This window comes from Zalophus californianus, chromosome 5 (genome assembly GCF_009762305.2).
Source record: "Zalophus californianus isolate mZalCal1 chromosome 5, mZalCal1.pri.v2, whole genome shotgun sequence".
Taxonomy (NCBI): Eukaryota; Metazoa; Chordata; class Mammalia; order Carnivora; family Otariidae; genus Zalophus; species Zalophus californianus.
The window spans coordinates 33,243,109-33,264,126 of NC_045599.1; the positions used below are offsets into that span (position 1 = coordinate 33,243,109).

At 40.5% G+C, this 21,018-nt stretch overlaps 1 long non-coding RNA gene across 2 annotated transcripts; it reads right to left on the bottom strand.

Annotated features, from left to right (window-relative positions):
- Positions 1 to 6,954: 6,954 nt before the first annotated feature.
- Positions 6,955 to 20,801, bottom strand: LOC113929085. Of its 2 annotated transcripts, XR_003522094.2 has the most exons (4): positions 20,711 to 20,801; positions 20,465 to 20,607; positions 11,698 to 11,803; positions 6,955 to 9,667 (listed from the first exon to the last, which is right to left on the bottom strand). It is a non-coding gene; the product is annotated as an uncharacterized LOC113929085 (long non-coding RNA). The 2 variants fall into 2 exon arrangements; XR_003522093.2 differs by having other exon boundaries at positions 20,465 to 20,774.
- Between the last annotated feature and the right edge of the window lie 217 nt (positions 20,802 to 21,018).

Sequence of the window (21,018 nt, forward strand, 5' to 3'; positions counted from 1 at the left end):
AACAAAATAAAAAAATAGATTAGACCTCATCAAAAATTTAAAACTTGTCCTCCAAATGGCACTATCTACAAAGAGAAAAGACAACCTGCAGAATGGGAGAAAATACATGTAATCATATATCTGATAAGGGACTTGTATCTAGAATATATTAAGAACTCTTACAACTCAATAATAAGAAAGGGTGCCTGGGTGGCTCAATCGGTTAAGCATCCAACTCTTGATTTCAGCTGGGGTCATGATCTCAGGGTCATGATTTCAGGGTCATGAGATCAAGCCCATGTGGAGCCCTGTGTCAAACCCCATGTGGAGTCTGCTTAAGACTGTCTCTCTCTCCCCCTCTGCCCTTCCCCTCCCTTGCTTGCGCTCTCTCTCTAAATAAATAGATCTTAAAAAAAAAGAAGACAGGGGGCTTGGGTGGTTCAGTCAGTTAAGGCTCTGCCTTCGGCTCAGGTCATAATCCCAAGGTCCTGGAATCAAGCCCCGCATCGGGCTCCCTGCTCAGCGGGAAACCTGCTTCTCCCTCTCTCACTCCCCACTGCTTGTGTTCCCTCCCTTGCTGTGTCTCTCTCTATCAAATAAATAAATAAAATCTTTAAAAAAAAAACTTTAAAAAATTATTTATTTATTTACTTGAGGGGGGTGGGGCAGAAGGAGAGAGACAAGCAGACTCTGCTGGCATGGAACCTAACTTGGAGCTCTATCTCATGACCCTAAGATCACAACTGCAACCAAAACCAAAAGTTGGTTGCTCAACCAACTGACCAGCAACCAGGCACCCCCAAATAACTCAATTTAAAAATATACAAGAGAAGGGGTGTCTGGCTGGCTCAGTCAGTGGAGCATGCAATTCTTTGATCTCAGGGTCGTGAGTTTGAGTCCCCTGTTAGGTGCAGAGCTTACTGAAAAAAAAGTGGGGGAATCCAAATAGACCTTTATCTAAAGAATATATATTAATGGGAGGCACCTGGCTGGCTTAGTTGGAGAAGCCAGAGACCCTTGATCTTGTGGTCATGAGTTTGAGTCCCATGTTGGGCGTAGAGATTACTTAAAAATAAATAAATAAGCTTAAAAAGTTAAGATATATTAAATGGACAATAAGCACCTGAAAAGATACTCGACATCATTAGCCATCAAGAAAACACAAATCAAAACCACAGTGAGATACCATTCACACTCATTAGGATGGCTATAAATAATGAGTATTGGTAAGGATGCAGAGAAGTTGGAACCCTCACACATCACTGGGGGGGAATGTAAAATGATGCAGCAACACTGAAAACAGTTTGTGTTCTTCAAAAAGATAAATACAGAATTATCATATGATCCAGCAATCCCACTCATAAGTATATGCCCCCAAAGAATTGAAAGCAAGGACGAAAACAGATACCTTACACCAATGTTCATAGCAGCATTATTCACAATAGTCAAAAGGTGAAAACAACTCAGATGACTTAACAACCCAAAGTTCTGAATAAACAAAATGTGTTATATCCATACAGTGGAATATTATTTAGCAATAAAATGGCATGAAACACTGATACATGCTACAACATTGATGAACTTTGAAAACATCATTCTAGGTGAAAGAAGCTGGTCACAAAGGACCACATATTGCATGATTCCATTATGTGAACTATCCAGAATGGACAAATCTATAAAGACAGAAATTAGACTTTTGGTTGCCAAAGGCTTGGGGACTTGGGGAGGGTGTTGAGAGATAATAGCCAAGAAGTATAAGATTTCTTTTTAGGGCTGATGAAAATATTCCAAAATAAATATGATGGTTGTACAACTCTGCGAATATAATAAAAGCCACTGAATTGTACTCTTTGGGTAAATTGTGTGGTTTGTCAATCATATTTCAATAAATCTATTAAAAAAATAAAAACATTGGTGGGGCAGAGCTATATTTTAGCAGGTCACAACAGGGAGGTCAAAAACCTCTAGGGCCTCCAAGACCAAAGGAATTACAACTGCTGGGCAAGAACTGAGGGAATTTTCTAATACTGACTCCGGGAACCTTACAGTTAAGTGAACCCAAGGGAAGAGCCACAGTCTTGAGAGGTTTCTCCAGGTTGTTTTCAGAGACCTGTGTTTGTTCATCTCCTGTGACTATATCCATGTCCAAAGGGGATAATGTATAGTGATGCAAACTAGAGCTGTGTTCCCTTTCCAGATCCTCTGCTCTTTTCTTTTCTTCTTCTTCTTTTTTTAAAGATTTTATTTATTTATTTGACAAAGAGAGAGACAATGAGAGAGGGAACACAAGCAGGGGGAGTGGGAGACGGAGAAGCAGGCTTCCCACTGAGCAAGGAGCCCAAAGTAGGGCTCGATCCCAGAACCCTGGGATCATGACCTGAGCCGAAGGCAGATGTCCAACTGACTAAACCACCCAGGCGCCCCTCCTCGGCTCTTTTCAATGAGAATACATTTATGACAGAGTCCTTAGCTCCAGCCTGACCTGTCTTTTATTAATAACCACAGGATCACAGAGCTGGAAGATCATCTCATTTTAAAGACGCAGAAACTGAGGGTCCAGAGAAGGAGAGTTACCTACTTGATCACACAGCCAGTAAATGGCATTGAGGGGACTCAAATCATGGTATAATGACTTACCCCTAAATTCCCCCTCCTAGTGACTAAATCCCTAATGACTCAGTAACAGCCTAAAGAAGGACAGAGGCTCAGGCCAAGGTGGAGGTGTATGTGGAGGTGGATGCGATGTATGTGGCAAAGTAGTAGTTGTTACTGTGTTGGTTTACGTTTTTTTTCTCTTTAAGTTTGATTTCTTTCATGTCAGCCTATTCTAATTAACCATATGGGATTGTGGCCTAGAAGAATTATTGGTTCTTAAAAGTCATTGAAGGCTAGGTCATTTTAAGAAATGGGCCAGAACGGGAGGAAAGAAATACAAGTATCACTGCTCTAGGAGTCGTCCCTGGCTCCTCTCAGTTCCTGATATTGAGCCCAAGTGGACCAGCAGTGGCCCCTTATAGCTTGTCTTTACCATTTAATTTCAGGGTTTCTAAATAAACTCCTTAATGGCTGGGAAGTTCCCTCCCTGCCCTTTCTAGTCTCTCTCATCACCCTGTGCAACTGCTAAGTCTTGTCTGGAGACTTAGAGAGGGACAAAGAAGGAAAGGAGTGCCTTTTCCCTTTCATAAATTCACACCAGAGATGCCCTAGTTCAGAGCTCTTGCTCCCAAGCTTTGACTGCTGGGTTAAAGATGAGAGTTGGCTGAGTAAGGAAAGACTGAAAACCCAGCAGAGCCTTCATAGGTCATCCCTTCCATCCTTCTGCCTCCCCTGCAACTGCTATATAGTATTGCAGCAGTTCAGAGACTTTCTGGTCTCAGAACCCCTGTACACTCTTAAAAATTATTAAAGACCCAAAGTCCTTTTATTTATTATTAAAGACCCAAAGAGCTCTTGTTTATATATATGGGTTTTATCTATTGGTATTCAGTGTAACAGAAATTAGAACTGAGGAATTTACAAAAATCTGTTCAGTTCATAAATGTGAACATAAGTAACATATTTTTGAGAAAAATATATTTTTTCTTTTCTTAAAAGATTTTTTTATTTTTATTTATTTGACAGTGAGAGAGACAGTGAGAGAGGGAACACAAGCAGGGGGAGTGGGAGAGGGAGAAGCAGCCTTCCCGTGGAGCAGGGAGCCCAATGCGGGGCTTGATCCCAGGACCCTGGAATTACGACCTGAGCTGAAGGCAGACACTTAACGACTGAGCCACCCAGGCGCCCCAAAAATATATTTTTTCAAAGCAAAATTTAGTAAGAGTGAATTTTAATGTTTGGCTTAACAAAAGACAGATTTTCCTATCTGCTTCAACATTCAGTTAATTGCAATATACTATTTTCGTTGAATATGAAGAAAATCTGGACTCACATGGATATGTAGTTGAAAAGGGAGGGATATTTTAATGTTTTTTTTTAGATAATTGTGGTTATTATCTTTTTTTAAAAAGATTTATTTATTTATTTTAAAGAGAGAGCAGGGGGAGGGGCACAGAGAGAGATAATCTCAAGCAGACTCCCTGCTGAGCTCGGACCATGGAGCGCAATGCAGTGCTCTATCTCATGACCCATGAGATCATGACCTGAGACGAAATCATGAGTAGGACACTTAACTGACTGAGCCACCCAGGTGCTCCTCATTATTATCTTTAATATCACGCCAAAATTCAATAACTGTTAGTTTTCTAAAGGTTGAAACTGTAACTATAAATTTTTCATACTCTGTTACATTAAAATCCACTGGTCTATCTTTGCATGTTCTTTTATTTATGCATGGTTTTATATCCTCATGTATTGGTCATTTGGGAAATACGGTTCACTGAGTTATACAGCTCTTGCAAATACTGACACAGTTTATTATATAATGTCAAAAATACATTTGGCATATCATCACCTATCTCATCAAAAAAGTCTTTAAGTTTGGGGAACTGTTAACCAATGACAGTGGATACAATTTTCCAAAAATCCTCATTTTTGCCCCAAAGCTTGAATTTTATATTTGGAAACAAATACTGTCAGCTGTTTTCCTGCAAGTGGCAGAGTCCAGAAAATGTCTGCCAAATACACATGTCTGAATTACCAAAATTTATGTCAGTCATACTTTCAAGTAAAAATGATGTTCCATGAAAAAATGGTTAGTTCAATCTACAACAAAAATACTTGTATGAATGTTTTTCCTTGAGACAACCAATGTTCAGAAGTGCTCTATGTATACTTCCCATTTCTTCACATAGAATATTAAAAATATATGTACCCAAAGGTTGAGATTTAATGAATAAAATTCATCTTTACTGCTTTATCAGAACAGATTTTTTTAAACTTTTTATTTTTTATTTTTTAAAGATTTATTTATTTGACAGAGAGAGACACAGCGAGAGAGGGAACACAAGCAGGGGGAGTGGGAGAGGGAGAAGCAGGCCTCCCGCCGAGCAGGGAGCCCGATGCAGGGCTCGATCCCAGGACCAAGACCATGACCTGAGCTGAAGGCAGACGTTTAACGACTAAGCCACCCAGGCGCCCCTATTTTTTTAAACTTTTAAAACATTTTATTTATTTTTGAGAGAGAGAGAGAGAGAGAGAGCACTAGCAGGGGGAGAGGCAGAGGGAGAAGGAGACTCCCTGCTGAGCAGGGAGCCAGATGTGGGACTTGATCCCAGGACCCTGGGATCATGACCTGAGCCGAAGGCATACACTTAACCGACTGAGCCACCCAGGATCCCATTATTAGGACGTTAAAAAAAAAAAAAGATTTTATGTATTTATTTCAGGGAGAGAGAGTGAGCATGAGTGGGAGGAAGGAGCAGAGGGAGAGGGACAAGCAGACATCCATGCTGAGCGTGGAGCCCTATGTGGGGCCTGATCCCATGACCCTGAGATCATGACCCCAGAAACCAAGAGTCAACTGACTGAACCACCTAGGTGCCCCCATTAAGGCATTTTTTTAAAAGACTTTATTTATTTTAAAAAAAGAGAGAGAGCGAGCATGTAGGAGCCAAGGCAGGTGCAGAGGGAGAGTGAGAGAAGCATAGTCCCCTCTGAGACCTGACCCTAAGCCAGCTGGATCCCATGAATCTGAGATCACGACCCAAGCCAAAATCAAGAGTTGGAAGCTCAACTGACTGAACAACCCAGGTGCCCCTTAAGTGAAACTTTTCTCTTCTCTCTTGAGAGCTTAGCGCTTGGATTTTGCACACCTGGGTGAGAAATCCATCTCTCACTTTCCACATGTACAACTTTTTTTTTTTTAAGTAGGCTCCATGCCCAGTGTGGAGCCCAGTGAGGGGCTTGAACTCAGGACGCTGAGATCAAGATCTGAGTGGAGAAAAAGATTCAGATGCTTCACCGACTGAGCCACCCAGCTGCCCCTATACGTCCCATTTTTGCAACAGCATTTGCTCACTTCATGTCTCTTTGTCATATTTTGGTGATTCTTGCAATATTTCAAACTTTTTCATTATTATATTTGTTATGGTGATTAGTGATCAGTGATGTTGCTATTGTAATTGTTTTGGGGTGCCCTGCATGAACTGTGCCCACAGAGGGCAAACTTAATAAATGTTGTGTTCTGACTGCTTCACCCACCACCTATTCCCCTATCTCTCTCCCTCTCCTCAGTCTCCCTAATCCCTGGGACACAACAATATTGACATTAGGCTGATTAACCCTATAGAGGTCTCTAAGTGTTCAAATGAAAGGAAAAATGGCATGTCTCTCACTTTAAATCAAAAGCTAGAAATGATTAAGCTTAGTGAGGAAGGCATGTTGAAAATCAAGATAGGCAAAGTAAATTGAAAACCTTCTGTAAAGGATTCACCATTCTAGATGCCATTAAGAATGTTCAGGATTTAAACTACCAACATTAACAGGAGTTTGGAAAAAGTTGATTCCAACCCTCATGGATGACTTTGAGGGGCTCCAGACTTCAGTGGAAGAAGTAACTGTAAATGTGATGGCAACAGCAAGAGAAATAGAATTAGAAGTGGAGCCTGAAGATGTGACTGAATTGCCACAATTTCATGGTAAAACTTTAACAGATGAGAATTTGCTTCTTACGAATGAGCAAAGAAAGCAGTTTCTTAAGATGGAATCTACTCCTGGGGCACCTGGGTGGCTCAGTTGGTAAAGCATCTGCCTTTGGCTCAGGTCATGATCTCAGGGTCCTGAGTCCAGCTCCCTGCTCAGCAGGGAGTCTGCTTCTCCGTCTGCCCCTTCCCCTGCTCCTGCTCTCTCTCCCTCTCAGATAAATAAAATCTTAAAAAAAAAAAAAAGACAGAATCTACTCCCAATGAAGATGTTGTAAAGATTGTTGCAATGACAATAAAGGATTAATAATATTATATAAACTTAGTTGATAAAGCAGCAGCAGGTTTTGAAAGGATTGACTCCGGTTTTGTTTTGTTTTTAAGATTTTATTTTTAAGTAATCTCTCCACCCAACATGGGGCTCTACCGAGCCAGACAGGCACCCCTGGATTTTTCCAATTTTGAAAGAAGCTCTACTGTCTGACAGCATTACATGCTACAGAAAAATCATTCATGAGAAAAAGAGTCCTTTAATGAGGCAAACTTCATTGTTGTCTTATTTTAAGAAATGGCCGCAGCTACCCCAGTCTTCAGCAACCACCACCCTGATCAGTCAGAAGACATCAACATTGAGGCAAGACCCTCCACCAGCAAAAAGATGATGACTTGCTAAAAGCTGAGATGATGGTTAGCATTTTATAGTTGCACCACTACTTATTTAACCACTTATTGATGGACAAGCAAGGTTTAAGTGAACACCTTCATACACTATTTTTGAACTCATGTGTGAGTGTCTCTGTGCCAATTCCCCCAGAATTGGAAGTGGATTTTGCTAGATCAAAGGGTGAATGCATTTAAAAATGTGAAGGCAACTCCAAACTGATTTCCCTAAAGATTTTATCAATTTACACTCCTGCTAATGGCATATGAGAGTACAACAAGGAATTTGTGAAAATAATTGTTGAGAATGAGATGATCAGGCTCTGAATAGTGGTCTCACCAGTGCTTTTGAGGGAATCCCTCTCTAGGAATTCTGATTTTTTTTAAAGATTTTAATTTATTTATTTGACAGAGAGAGTATAGTGAGAGAGGGAACACAAGCAGGGGGAGTGGAGAGGGAGAAGCAGGCTCCCCGCTAAGCAAGGAGCCCGATGCAGGGCTCAATCTCAGGACCCTGGGATCATGACCTGAGCTGAAGGCAGACACTTAACGACTGAGCCACCCAGGTGCCCCTAGGAATTCTCATATTTATATGAAACCCCTAGTACACAGAACAGTATTGCTCCTTTCTTTGGACTCGCTTTTATGGCTCAATCTTGGTTAAAAACCCTGCCAGCTTATGAGCAGAGGCACTGGGACAGACTAGGGCTTTAACCAAACCCCAGCTTGCCCATTTCTCAGACTTTTGTCCTACATAACTCTTGTAATGGTGAAGCAATCCTCTTCAAATGACAAACCTTTTTCATCTACTAGATCTATGCTGGAGAAGTCCAACCCTGGCTGTTTTTTTCTTCCTTGTCACCAGTGGTGCCAATGCCAGGGTTTAAGAGGTCCCTCTAGGTGAAGAGTTTCAGAGTAGAGTTTTGACCACAATTTTTCTTTTAGCTTCTGTGAGCTTATACCAGACTCGTGTTTCAACTAGACTGTCTATAGGTGTCCTCTTGGAGCCACAGCAAATACCATGCCACTTCCTTGGGGAAGAACATCTGGGAGGTGGCACTGTTACCTGCCCTGCAGGTGAACGCCATGCTGCGTCTCTTGTTTTATAGGCCTGCCTTGATGAGCAAGGGGTGTGGTAAACAAAGTTGAGTTCAAACACTCCACAAGAGTCTCTAAGAACAGTCCTCAGAGTGACTCATTTCTCACTTATAAGCCAAAATTACTCTTTGAGTTGGAATCTGGGGCTTGCTCTCTTCTCACTTTGGTAAGCAATGATGTACTTCTGATTCTTACAGGAAACATCAGAGGGTGATGGATGGAAACATCACCTTAGAGATTTTTGCAGGAGGTATTGACCCTAATGCCCAGTCCTCCAGTTTCTTCTTTCTTAAAGGGGTAGTATGAGACCTAGAGGACTCCTTAAGGGTCCTTCTGATTCAAAAGTACTCATTCACTATGAGTTGGACCACCTGGAAGATAAGTTGAGTCTTGCTGTGGGGTTTTCTATCTAACTGTTCTCTCATCAGGAAAGTGCTCAGAAAATGAGATTCTAAACTTTTGCCAGTCCTGGGACCTTCTAGAGTCTGTGGCAGAATGCCCTGTACCTTGCAAGGAGAGTTCTAGAGAAGGTAGGTGTGGCTGCCCAACTTGCAGGGTATAAGAGGACATAAGGAAACAGGATGTTTGGAGTATTTAGTCTCAAGTTTCCCACATCTGTGGAATAGGAGAGGTAGGGGCTTCATTGTGATGCACATGGTAAAGTTCCGAGTTTCTTCAAAGGATTGATTGCAGGCTCTTAGAACCCTGTTATTCTCAATGAGCTTATACATGTGGATCAAGGTATCTGGGCTGACGGCCTATACACTTGCTGATACTTATTTATCAGTGTGATTCTTGGGCTTCCCTTTTAATTACTACTGAGGGTTGGAGAAAAGTATATTTTCAGTATGCATCTTTCTGTGGAGGCAATACCCAAAATATATTCACCAAGGACTCATTTGGGGGAAAAGTGGCTTAATCTTCATTGCTCACCACATGACCTTTCTGCAGCAAGATGTTTTCTTTTACGAAAACCAAAGCTACGACTTGACATCTTTTAAAAATTTGTTTCCAGGGCCGCCTGGGTGGCTCAGTCAGTTGAATATCTGCCTTTGGCTGGGGTCGTGATCCCAGGGTCCTGGGAGCACTGAGCTCCCTGCTCAGTGGAGAGTCTGCTTCTCCCTCTCCCTCTGCCCCTCCCCACTGCTCATGTTCTCTCTTCTCAAAAATAAATAAAATCTTCAAAAAAATTGTTTCCAGTTACAGTAAAGATATTTATCTGTGTTTCTGTTGTGTATGTTTCTCTTGGGGGTTTCTGGAGGACTTACCATATAATGTTGTACATATCTAAGTTCTTTCCATTGCAGTCTGAAACCAACCACATAAAGTGAACCCATTACCATCTTCTTTACCTGAAAAAGAAAAAGAATCGTTCCTGCTTAATTTTCCCAACCCTGCCAATAAGGGTTTAATCAATCCTCTGATTTTACATCTATAGTGATTTTTTCTTAAAACCTTTATTACATATTTTTCTGATTACCAGAGTAATACATTACTTATAGAAAAATTAGAAACATAAATAAATAGATAAATAATAAATAAAACCCACTATCCCACCATCCATAGATAATCTATCTCTGTCTGATGTTTGTTATTTTTTTTGTTTTGTTTTGTTTTGGTGTTTTTTCTGTATTTAAGTAATCTCTACAGCCACTGTGGGGCTTGAACTCATGACCCCAGGATCAAGAGTCACATGATCTTCTGACTGAGCCAGCCAGGCACCCCCTGATGTTTGTCATTTTGATGTATGGAAATACTCTATTCATTGTAGTATATTTAGAATATTATATACCTTTTGTTTTATAACTCTATTTTTATTTAATATAATGTGAACTTCATTTTTAATGACTGTAGAATCAAATTATATATCACAAGAGTTAGCCATTTTCCTGTAGATATTTAAGGTGTATTGATATTTTTTGATATATTTTTGTGCCTATGTCTGATTAACTTATTTTTTTAAGATTTTTTTTTATAAGTTATCTCTACACCCTAATAAGAGGCTTGAACTCACAACCCTGAGATCCAAGAATTGCAGGCTCCAATGACTGAGCTGGTTAGGCACCCCAACTCTTTTTTTTCTTTTTAAAGATTTATTTTTTCATTTCAGAGAAAGAGAAAGCACAAGTGGGAGGTGCAGAGGGAGAGAGAGAATCTCAAGCAGACTCCATGCTGAGCATGGAGCCCCCTGTAGGGCTTGATCCCATGACCATGAGGTCATGCATGACCTGAGTCTAAACCAAGAGTCGGATGCTCAACCGACCGCACCACCCAGGTGCTGCCACACCAACTCTTACACATAAATTCCTAGAAGTCCAAAGGAATAAGCATTATTTATTTATTTATTTATTTATTTTAAAAATATTTCATTTATTTATTTGCGAGAGAGAGAGACAAAGAGAGAGACAAGGAGAGCATGAGCAGGGATGGGGCAGAGGGATAGGGAGAAACAGACTCCCCACTGAGCAGGGAACCTGATGCGGGGCTCCATCCCAGGACCCTGGGATCATGACCTGAGCTAAAGGCAGATGCTTAATGACTGAACCACCCAGGTACCCCCCAAAGGAATAAGTATTTTAAAAAAATAAACTTTCACAAGAAGGTAGATCTTTATAACTTTTAAGTTACAAAGAAAAATTTGTAACTATGTGAGGTAATGTATGTTAATTAAACTTATTGTGGCAATCATTTTGCAATATATATGTATATCAAATCAAACTTAAGGTTGTACACTTTAGGGTGCCTGGGTCGCTCAGTCAATTAAGCGTCTGCCTTCGGCTCAGGTCATGATCCCAGAATCCTGGGATCAAGTCCTGCATGGGGCTCCCTGCTCAGTGGGGAGCCTGCTTCTTCCTCTCCCCTTGCTCTTTCCCCCTTCTCATGCTTTCTCTCTCTGTGTCAAATAAATAAATAAAACCTTTAAAAAAAAAGGTTGTACAGTTTAAATTAATACAATGTTATAAATTATATCTCAACAAAACTGAAAAAAAATCAAAATAAAACAATTTAAATTTTAGAATAGTTTTAGATTTAACATTTTTGGGGGGGGTGGAGGGAGAGAGAATCTTAAGCAGGCTCAGCATGGAGACCAACATAGGGCTCAATTGCACAACCCTGAGATCATGACCTGAGTCGAAATCAAGAGTCAGATGCTTAACCAACTGAGCCACCCAGGCGCCCCATAGAGTAGTTTTAGATTTTAAAAAAAGTTGGGAAGATAGTACAGTTTCCACACAGCCTATATCCAATTTCCTCTATTACTAATATCTTACATTAGCATGGTACATGTGTCACAATTAATAAACCAACATTGATATATTATTAGCTAACTGATACATTATTACTAAGATCCGTGCTTTATTTAAATTTACTTCATGTTTACCTCATGTCCTTTTTCTGTTCCAGTATTCCATCCAGGATACTATATTACATTTTGTCATCATGTCTCCTTAGGCTCCTCTTGACTGTGACAGTTTCTCAGACTTTTCCTGCATGTAATATCAAGGGTATATACTATCAATATGAGTTATCACTGTTGATGTTAATCCTGATAACCTGGTTGAGGTAGTGTTTGTCAGGTTTCTCCAGTATCAAGTTACTCTTCCCCCTCCCCTTTCCATATTTTACTCTATGGAAGGGTATCACTATGCACAGCCCAAACTTAGGGAGAGGGAACTTCATCTCCTTAAGGGCAGGGTTTCTACATAAATTTGAAATTCTTCTGCTTGGAAGACTTACCTATTTGACCCATTTATTTATTTATTCAAACACTTATTTATACCCATATGGATTCAAGGGTATTTATTTTATACTTTGGGCCATCATTCAATACTATTTATTTGTTCAAATTATTCCAGCTTTGGCCATTGGAAGCTCTTTCAGTTAGCTCCTATTATCTCTCTCAGATGTCCTCATTAGTTTGTGTGTGTGTGTCTGTGTGTCTGTGTATGCATGTTTACTATTTTCTTACTTTCTGGCACTGTAAGATGCTCCAGGTTCATCTTGTATATTTCTTGCCCCAATCCTAGACTCAGCCATTTCTCCAAGGAGCCAAGGTTCCTCTTATTGGAGAATGTTATTAAAAAACAAGATGTGGGTACAAGGTATGCATGTTGCTACTGGAATGGCATTTCTTGGTCTAGTATCATACAGAATTTTACCAGTCTGAAAAGTCCCTGTGTTTCATCTATTCAACCCTTCCCCCATTCCAACCCCCGGCAGTTGTTGATCTGTTTACCATCTCCACAGTTTTGACTTTTCCAGAATGTCACATATAAATAGAATCATACAGTATGCAGCCTTTTCAGACAGGCTTCCTTTACTTAGCAATATGCATTTAAAATTCATCTATGTCTTTGCATGGCTTGATAGCTCATTCTTTTTTATTACTGAATAGTATTCCATGTATAGCGATAACACGTTTGTTTATTCACTTTTTGAAGGAGACCTTGGTTGCTTCCATGTTCTGGTGATTATGTATAAGGCTGTTATAAACAATCACATGCAGAATTTTATGTGGATGTTTTCCTCTCAGTGGGTAAATACCTAGGAGTGCAACTGTGGATTGTATGGTAAGACTATGTTTAGCTTTGTAAGAACCTTCCAAACTCTCTTCCAAAGTAGTTATACCATACTAGCAGTGAGTGAGTTCTTGTTGCTTTGCATCCTCATCAGCAATGAGTATTACCAGTTATTTGGATTTTAGCCATTCTAGTAGATGGAAATAAAAACTTAATGAAAGGATTTTTTAATCAACTCTATGCCCAAGTGGGGTGCAAACTCATAACCCTGAGATCAAGAGTCACATGCTCTACAGAGTGAGCCAGCCAGACTCCGGTAAAGAAAGGATCTTGATACATAATGCCACATTTCTCCTCAGAAATTTTGTATCCGTTTTTCTGGAGTAACTTTTGTTCCCATACTCCTTGTTCCCTACATTTAATCAGGTACGAAGTCATGCGGTTTCTTTATGATTGCTGACAGTAAATTTTACTCTATCTGATAGTCACTCCTCTGATCTGGCTTCCTTACCTCACACCTGCACTGAGTGCAACAGCAAGACTGCTTATTTCCCAGACTCCAGTATTTCCTTGTTCTAACAAAACTCATGCAATGCAGCCAAAACAAAACAAAATTGTAATCATCCCTTAACAATTTTTATCTTGATAACTTTACTTTTCAAGAACTATGGTGGGTAGCCTATTGAACCAAATTTAAAGCCCTTGGTCCAGTATTTAATATTTTTTTAAACCAAATTTCTCTTGAATTCTCATTTTGATTTCTCCGTATTGACCAAGTTAGTCTTTTTACCATCCTGACATACAATTTGAAGACTTACTTCTTTGTCAACATTCCTATCATTTCTTTCCATTTGGAATGCTCTACCTCTTCTGTTTCCCTCAGTCATTATCCTAGCTCAAAATGGTCATAATCAAGCTTTTCCCTAAATAAACTTACTCCATTTTAATTTATCTTTTATTCCCTATCAGTACTGTAAAATAGTTTGTCATACTGTCTTGAATTTGTCTGTTTTCTATTATTCCCTGTGCATTTTATCTACCTAATCATCAACCAATATATATATACATATATATATGCATATCAGTAGAGTTGAAAGAAAGTACATTAACTCTTCTGTTTCTTTTGTTTTCTCTAAAGCAGTTGGCACACTGCCATGCATATAGCAGGAATTGAATGAATACTGGTTGAATGAACAGATGAGAAAATTGCAAAACTTATTTGAAATCAGTTTACTTAATTTAAATACTTAATTTTTATTACACAAAATATATGTTAACTATGGAAAATCCAGAAAGGCCTAGAAAATATAAATCTTCAAAAAAGAAAAATAATTTTATAAATCTCTGTATAATTCCATTACCCCGAGATAATTAGTACTTTTTTTACTGTTTTTTTAAAAACATATTTTTTAAAGATTTTATTTATTTATTTATTTGAGAGAGAGAATGAGAGAGAGAGAGACCATGAGAGGGGGGAGGGTCAGAGGGAGAAGCAGACTCCCCGCTGGGCAGGGAGCCCGACGTGGGACTCGATCCCGGGACTCCAGGATCGTGACCTGAGCCGAAGGCAGTCGCTCAACCAACTGAGCCACCCAGGCGCCCCTTAAAAATATTTTTTATTTTAGAGACAGTGCACATGTGAGTGGGAGGAAGGGCAGAGGGAGATGGAGAGAGAGAGAATCCTCAAGCACACTAACTGCTGAGTGTGGAGCCCGACATGGGGCTTGATCCCAGGACCCTAAGATCATGACCTGAGCCAAAACCAAGAGTCAGCTGCTTAACTGAATGAGCCACCCAGGCACCCCTTTTTACTGTTTTTTTTTTTAAATATGTTATTTCTTAAGTAATCTCTGCACCCAACGTGGGGCTCAAACTCACAACCCTAAGATCAAGAGTGGCATGCTCTACCAACTGAGCCAGCCAGGCACCTCCCCCACTGGAGATAATTACTATTAATCTCAGTTTTACATGTAACTGACCATACTTTTTCTATGCATGCATGATATTTGAAGTGATGACTATGTCTTATAACATGAAATGCTTAAGTTATGTATAACTTTAAACTTTAAAGTATACCTTTAAAGGTCAAATGTACAAACTATCTAGGTCTAAGAGCATCACATACAGAAGTATACCGGTCACCTGAAGTAGACTTGCTGTTTCTGATTCCCAGCTCAGAGATCCTCCCACCAAATCCTACTTCTTCTTGATAACCCTAATGTATATTCTCCTTGACATGCTGTCCTTTATATAACAATTCAAGGATTAAGAAATTCTCACAGAGCCCCAAGGAAGAAGGTGGATATTAATTATTCCATTGTCTCTCCTTTGTTGAGAACCTGGGTGATTCCACCACAAGAGGTATTTATATACTCATTAGTTTTAGAAGTTTGAAAAAAAAAAAAACCCAAAAAACTATTCTTGGCACTAAAGGTGTATAATCAAATGGAGCAACATCACTTACTGACCTCATTCTCTTTTTGGGGGGGGGGGAGGGGTAGAGGGAGAGAGAGAATCTTAAGCAGGCTCCATGCTCAGCACAGAGCTGGATGCAGGGCTTGATCTCACAATCCTAAGATCATGACCCGAGCTAAAATCAAGGGTCGGATGCTTAACCGACTAAACCATCTAGGCACCCCTACTGGGCTCATTCTTGTTGGGCAGGCAGTAAGGATAGAGCTTTTAGGAGGGAAGCAGACATTTTGTATATATATATATATATATATAGATAGATAGATAGATATATCTATATATATATATATAGGAAGGGTAAGCTCAATAGCAGAAGAAACTCTAGGAAACTTTCTGAATAATTTTCAGGAAGGGTAAGCTCAATAGCAGAAGAAACTCTAGGAAACTTTCTGAATAATTTTCTTAGGCTGTGTAATGTGGTAGTCTAGCTGCAGGCATAACTCCTTATTTTTCAAAATATGCCCACTTCCTAGATGTTGCCAGACATCTTGCAGGTGTATTCAACTATAGCTCAAATAAGTAGTAGCCTTCGGTTTCTCAATTAAACTAATATGTTCCCAGCACCTCCTTGAGGACAGACAATAGATTAGAAAGCTACACATCTGTAACACTGTTAAGGGGGCGGGGGGAGGGAAAATCTTAATATTCAACACTAAAGACTGGATAAATCATGTAAACAGAATACTATGAAGTAGTAAACAAGAATGACAGAGCTCTTTATATGCTAATATGAAATAGCTCTAGAATAAATCAGGTGAGAAAAGCAAGGTACAAAAGTGTGTATAGTAATATGCTGTCATTTGTGTTTAAAGGGAAAAAATGAATGGACATGTACGAAATTGCTTATATATTTAAAAATCTCTAGAAAGCTATTTTCTTTTTTTTTTCTTGGAAAGACAGAGAACGGGTGCATGAAAGACAGGAACGGGGGGAGAGGCATAGGAACAGGGGGGTAGGTGAGGAGAGGGAGAGAGAGAATCTTACGCAGGCTCCATGCCCAGCACAAAGCCTGATGTGGGGCTCAATCCAACAACCCTGAGCTTGTGACCTGAGCCAAAATCAAGAGTTGGATGCTTAATCAATGGAGCCATCCAGGTGCCCCTCTAGAAGAATACTTTAAAACCTAATAAGATGGTTTGGGCAACTCTTTCTGCCCACAGGTCCTGTCCCCATGCTTCAGTAAAACCATTCTAAGTAAGTAAATAAATAAATAAACAAATAAGACCTAATAAGATGGTTTGCTTATAAGAGGGGATCTGAGTATATAATGGGCAAAGTAAAATGACTCCTTTCATTGTATTTTTAAAATTCTTTCTGAAATTTAAACCACGTGAATATATTAACTATTAGATTTCTTAATGTGAAATTACATGGTCTAAGAAATTAACAATATAGTTGGAAAAACCAGAAAATGTTTTAAATTAAGTGTTTCCAGTTGTTATAAAAGAGAAAGATACTAAATTTGGTGGCAGTCAGGGATAACTCCACTAGAGTGCTAATAATTAGCATGTCTATAAGAAAGATATAATGATTGGATTATTATATCAGTTTATCTGACTGATGAAGTTCCTCTGCCTTTGAGGGTACCAAGGAATCAATGTGATATAGTGGAAAGGGCATGGGTTTTGAGATCAGGTGGAAATAAAGTCAAATCCTAACCTTTCCATATATTGGTCTTATAAGCTTGGGTAAGTTATTTAACCTTTTTGGAGTTTCAACTTCCTCATCAGAAAATGGGTGAAATCTTAATAAGTTTATTATAAAGGTTAAATGACATGACATCCAAGTGCAACGTATTTTTTGGTTTACTTCCTTCCTTACATAGACAGGCTGACCTGAGATGCACTGACATGCAGAAATTAAGTGTCCTGAGAAAAAACAAGTTGCACATGACAGAACTACAGTTAAAGTAGTTAAAGTAGCTTAAGTCCCTGTATCTACAATTTGTCAATCTCATATTTCTTTTTCTTTTTAAGATTTATTTATTTATTTATTTATTTGACAGAGAGAGACACAGCAAGAAAGGGAACACAAGCAGGGTGAGTGGGAGAGGGAGAAGCAGGCTTCTCGCAGAGACCTTGGGATCCTGACCTGAGCCAGAGGCAGACGCTTAACGACTGAGCCACCCAGGTGCCCCCAATCTCATATTCCTTATAAAAAAATGAAGATTTTTTTATTACTTCAAAAGTTTTAAAAAAACTTGGGATATACAGTTTCTCCTTTTACCTTTCCCTTTTATGTCTGAAAGATGGTCAAAAGGAAGAGTGCTTTGAAATACGCTATAACTACACCTTAAACAATACTCCTGCTGCTTTTTGGAGGAAAACATTTTATCCTAAGGCTCATTTCTAACAAATATATGTATTTCCTAAAAGAGGGATTTTGCTCTCTACTGCTTATTTAGCATTTGAAAAACCAGTGTATTTTCTTTAGTAGCAAATACCATCTTAAGATACGATGTATCAAAACCAACATTACCCAATAAACCACATTAAACTTATTGATATTTTACATTGAATACTTTGAGTGTGATTTGATATATTCACCAAATGTATTACTTGATATAGTAATTGACTAAATGACTTCTCAGGGGCTCCTGGGTGGCTCAGTTGGTTGAGCAACTGCCTTTGGCTCAGGTCATGATCCTGGAGTCCCGGGATAGAGTCCCGCATCGGGCTCCCTGCTCAGCAGGGAGTCTGCTTCTCCCTCTGACCCTCTTCCCTCTCGTGCTCTCTATCTCTCATTCTCTCTCTCTCTCAAATAAATAAATAAAATCTTTAAAAAAATAAATGATTTCTCAGTTTTCACTTTTGTAACACCACATGATGTGGTATGTATAGAAATATTAAATTCGGGCGCCTGGGTGGCTCAGTTGGTTAAGCGACTGCCTTCGGCTCAGGTCATGATCCTGGAGTCCAGGGATCGAGTCCCACATGGGGCTCCCTGCTCAGCGGGGAGTCTGCTTCTCCCTCTGACCCTCCCCCCTCTCATCTGCTCTCTCTCTCTCTCTCTCTCATTCTCTCTCTCAAATAAATAAATAAAATCTTTAAAAAAAAAGAAATATTAAATTCATGTTTAATACAGTCTCAACAACAGTAGTCACCAAAATCTAGAAGATTGGGAGTTACTAAATCCTAAAATGATTACTCAATTGTTGTCAAACTCCTGGTAACAAGTGTCTCAGGTAAAGATCCAGGTGAAACAAAGATTATTGCTCAATCATATTTTCCTGGCTACACGCAGGGTTGATCACTAGGCACTGAGTAAAGAGTGTATATTTCTCTTTCAAATATATTGGGAAAAATGCATATGCCCAGATTTCCTTTCTCTCTGTTCTCAAGATTCGTTACATTTGTTCAAAGAATTTAATGAGTTTGTTCAGGGAGTTGCATCAGAAATTATTTTTGTATTAATGGTAGGAATGACAAGCAGTTCCTTTGTAATGTTGCACCAGTCAATACCTGTTTTTGCCTAGGGATGTATCCATACCAATTCTGGATAATCCAGCTTTGAAGTGGGTTGGGCAGAGCTGAGTTTTTTTCCTTGGTGCTATTAGTTTGGGTTTTGACCTCTCACACATGCCTTCAAAATTTAAACATCGCTGAGAATACAGGCTAATTAAATTCCATAGATTCTAACTAAAGACAGTACACAGGGCATTTATATCAAAATAGTTTTGTAGAAAAGGTACAAGAATTTTTTCCATTTCCTACAACTTATTATCTAGAAAGAACATTCACCTAACATATTCTGCTTATAGAAAAGACTCCCTTTTTTGTATGTGAAATGCCAAAATTAGAAATTACCATGCCAAAGAAATGTTCACAATCTCCAAAATGTTCTTTAAGCTTGGCAGAATCAAATTTTAAAAAATTGTTATGTATATATATTTAATATTTATTTTAGAGAGAGGGATCGCCAGCGAGTGGGGGGAGGGGCAGGGGAAGAAGGAGAGAGAATCTCAAGCAGAGCGGGAGCCTGACCGCGGCTGGATCTCACCACCGATGAGATCATGACCCGAACCAAAATCACCAGCCGGTCGCCCTACTGACTGAGCCACCCAGGCGCCGCCAAATCGTTATATTCTTTACAGAATTTTCAGATTACAGTTCAAGGTAGGTGAAATACTAAAAATTGCAAATCAAGATATACAAAGACCTTTGTTAGAGTTGTAAGAGAGGAGATGTGCCAAATCTTTTGCTTTTAGCCAACCTAAGTCATATGGACATTCTCTGGGTCAAAGGACATTTGCCATACAAACTTCACCAAACGCCTTTCTGTTGTTCTTTGATCATAGGATTAGTTGAAGCATGAGTATTTTAAAGGTCCTCTTTATTGACAAAGGAGATAGAGGCATAGAGATAGGGATAACAGAAGTAGAGACAGATCCTTAGAAGGGGGAAAGACACCTCCGCACGCCGCTCCCCACCCTCCCCGCCAACTGCGGCCCCCTGCCTTAGCTAGCTTGTTTTGCATCACCGAGATCTGACAAGAATTAGTTTGGTTGGCAGGACCCAGGGGCAGGTGGAAGACTCCTGAAGGAAGAGTAACTAACCAAAATGGGTCTTTAAGTTTGGCACTTTGCTAACCGCCCTATGTTAGTTATCTGATGTATTCATAACAACAACGCAATGAGGGACGTAATGATATTAGCCCCATTTTACAGATGAACGAACTGAAAGTCAGAGATCCAACATAAAACGCCCGTAGGTCACACAGCCAGTAAGTGGCGGCACCAGAATTCCTAACAGCTCCAGAGCACGCACTCTTCACACCGCTTTCAGCCCTACGGTCTGATTTCCTCGAGCTGCTCGCGGCCTTCCCACCTTCCTTGGTGGGACAGTTCCCAGTACTGAGGCATGGCGCTGTCCAGCCCTCAGGCCCGCCGCCTTCCACAAGCAAGAGAACGCGGCGCCGCGAGGCCATCCAGCCCGCAGGTTGTAGAACTGCCGCGCCCAGCCACGTCCCGGCACGCGGGCGGGCCGAATCGCCTCGGGGCGGCCATCCCAAGCAGCCCCCCTGGGTCCCCTCAGCTTCGCGCGCTGGGCTCCACTCGGAAAGGCTGGAGGAGCCAAGCAAGAAGAGCCCTGCCTCCTCGCCTGTCCCAGCCCCCTACACCCGCCCAAAGAGCCAGAGGCGTAGGTTACACAATCTCACCTGTCCCAGAGGTGGCGACCGCTCTAGTGACTGACGCTCCGCTCCTCCAACCAGGGGCTGTCAGGAAGGTGGAGACTAGCTGAGACTGATTGCTTCTTTCCTCCAATCCCCGTGCAGCAACTCTCCGACCGCAGTCTCGGCGTCTGGCGGAGAGCGACAGGTGGGAGCTTCGTAACCTCCGTACCTCTTGCATCCTTGACAGATAAGCCCCACCAAACTCAGGGTGAATTCTACTCCAAATCTTACCAATCGTTAAGGGTCGTCACCTCTGCCATCATTTTAATCAGAAGTGGAAATTCCCCAACCCTTTCCCGTCACCTCAGAAGGGGGCGGGATGAATGGTACTATTGCGGGCCAATTGTACCACGCGACGTCCTGTGACAAAGTGATCGACACTTTATGGCGCCAATGAAGCCTCCCATTGTCAGGGGTCACTATGACTGACCACAAGGCGAACTAATCCACTTTAAGGTCGTGACGCAATAGTTAGAGAGGTTGACCAATAGACGTAGAAAAAGACCGGAAGTCGGCGCGTGGGGACTAGGAGGCGGGTG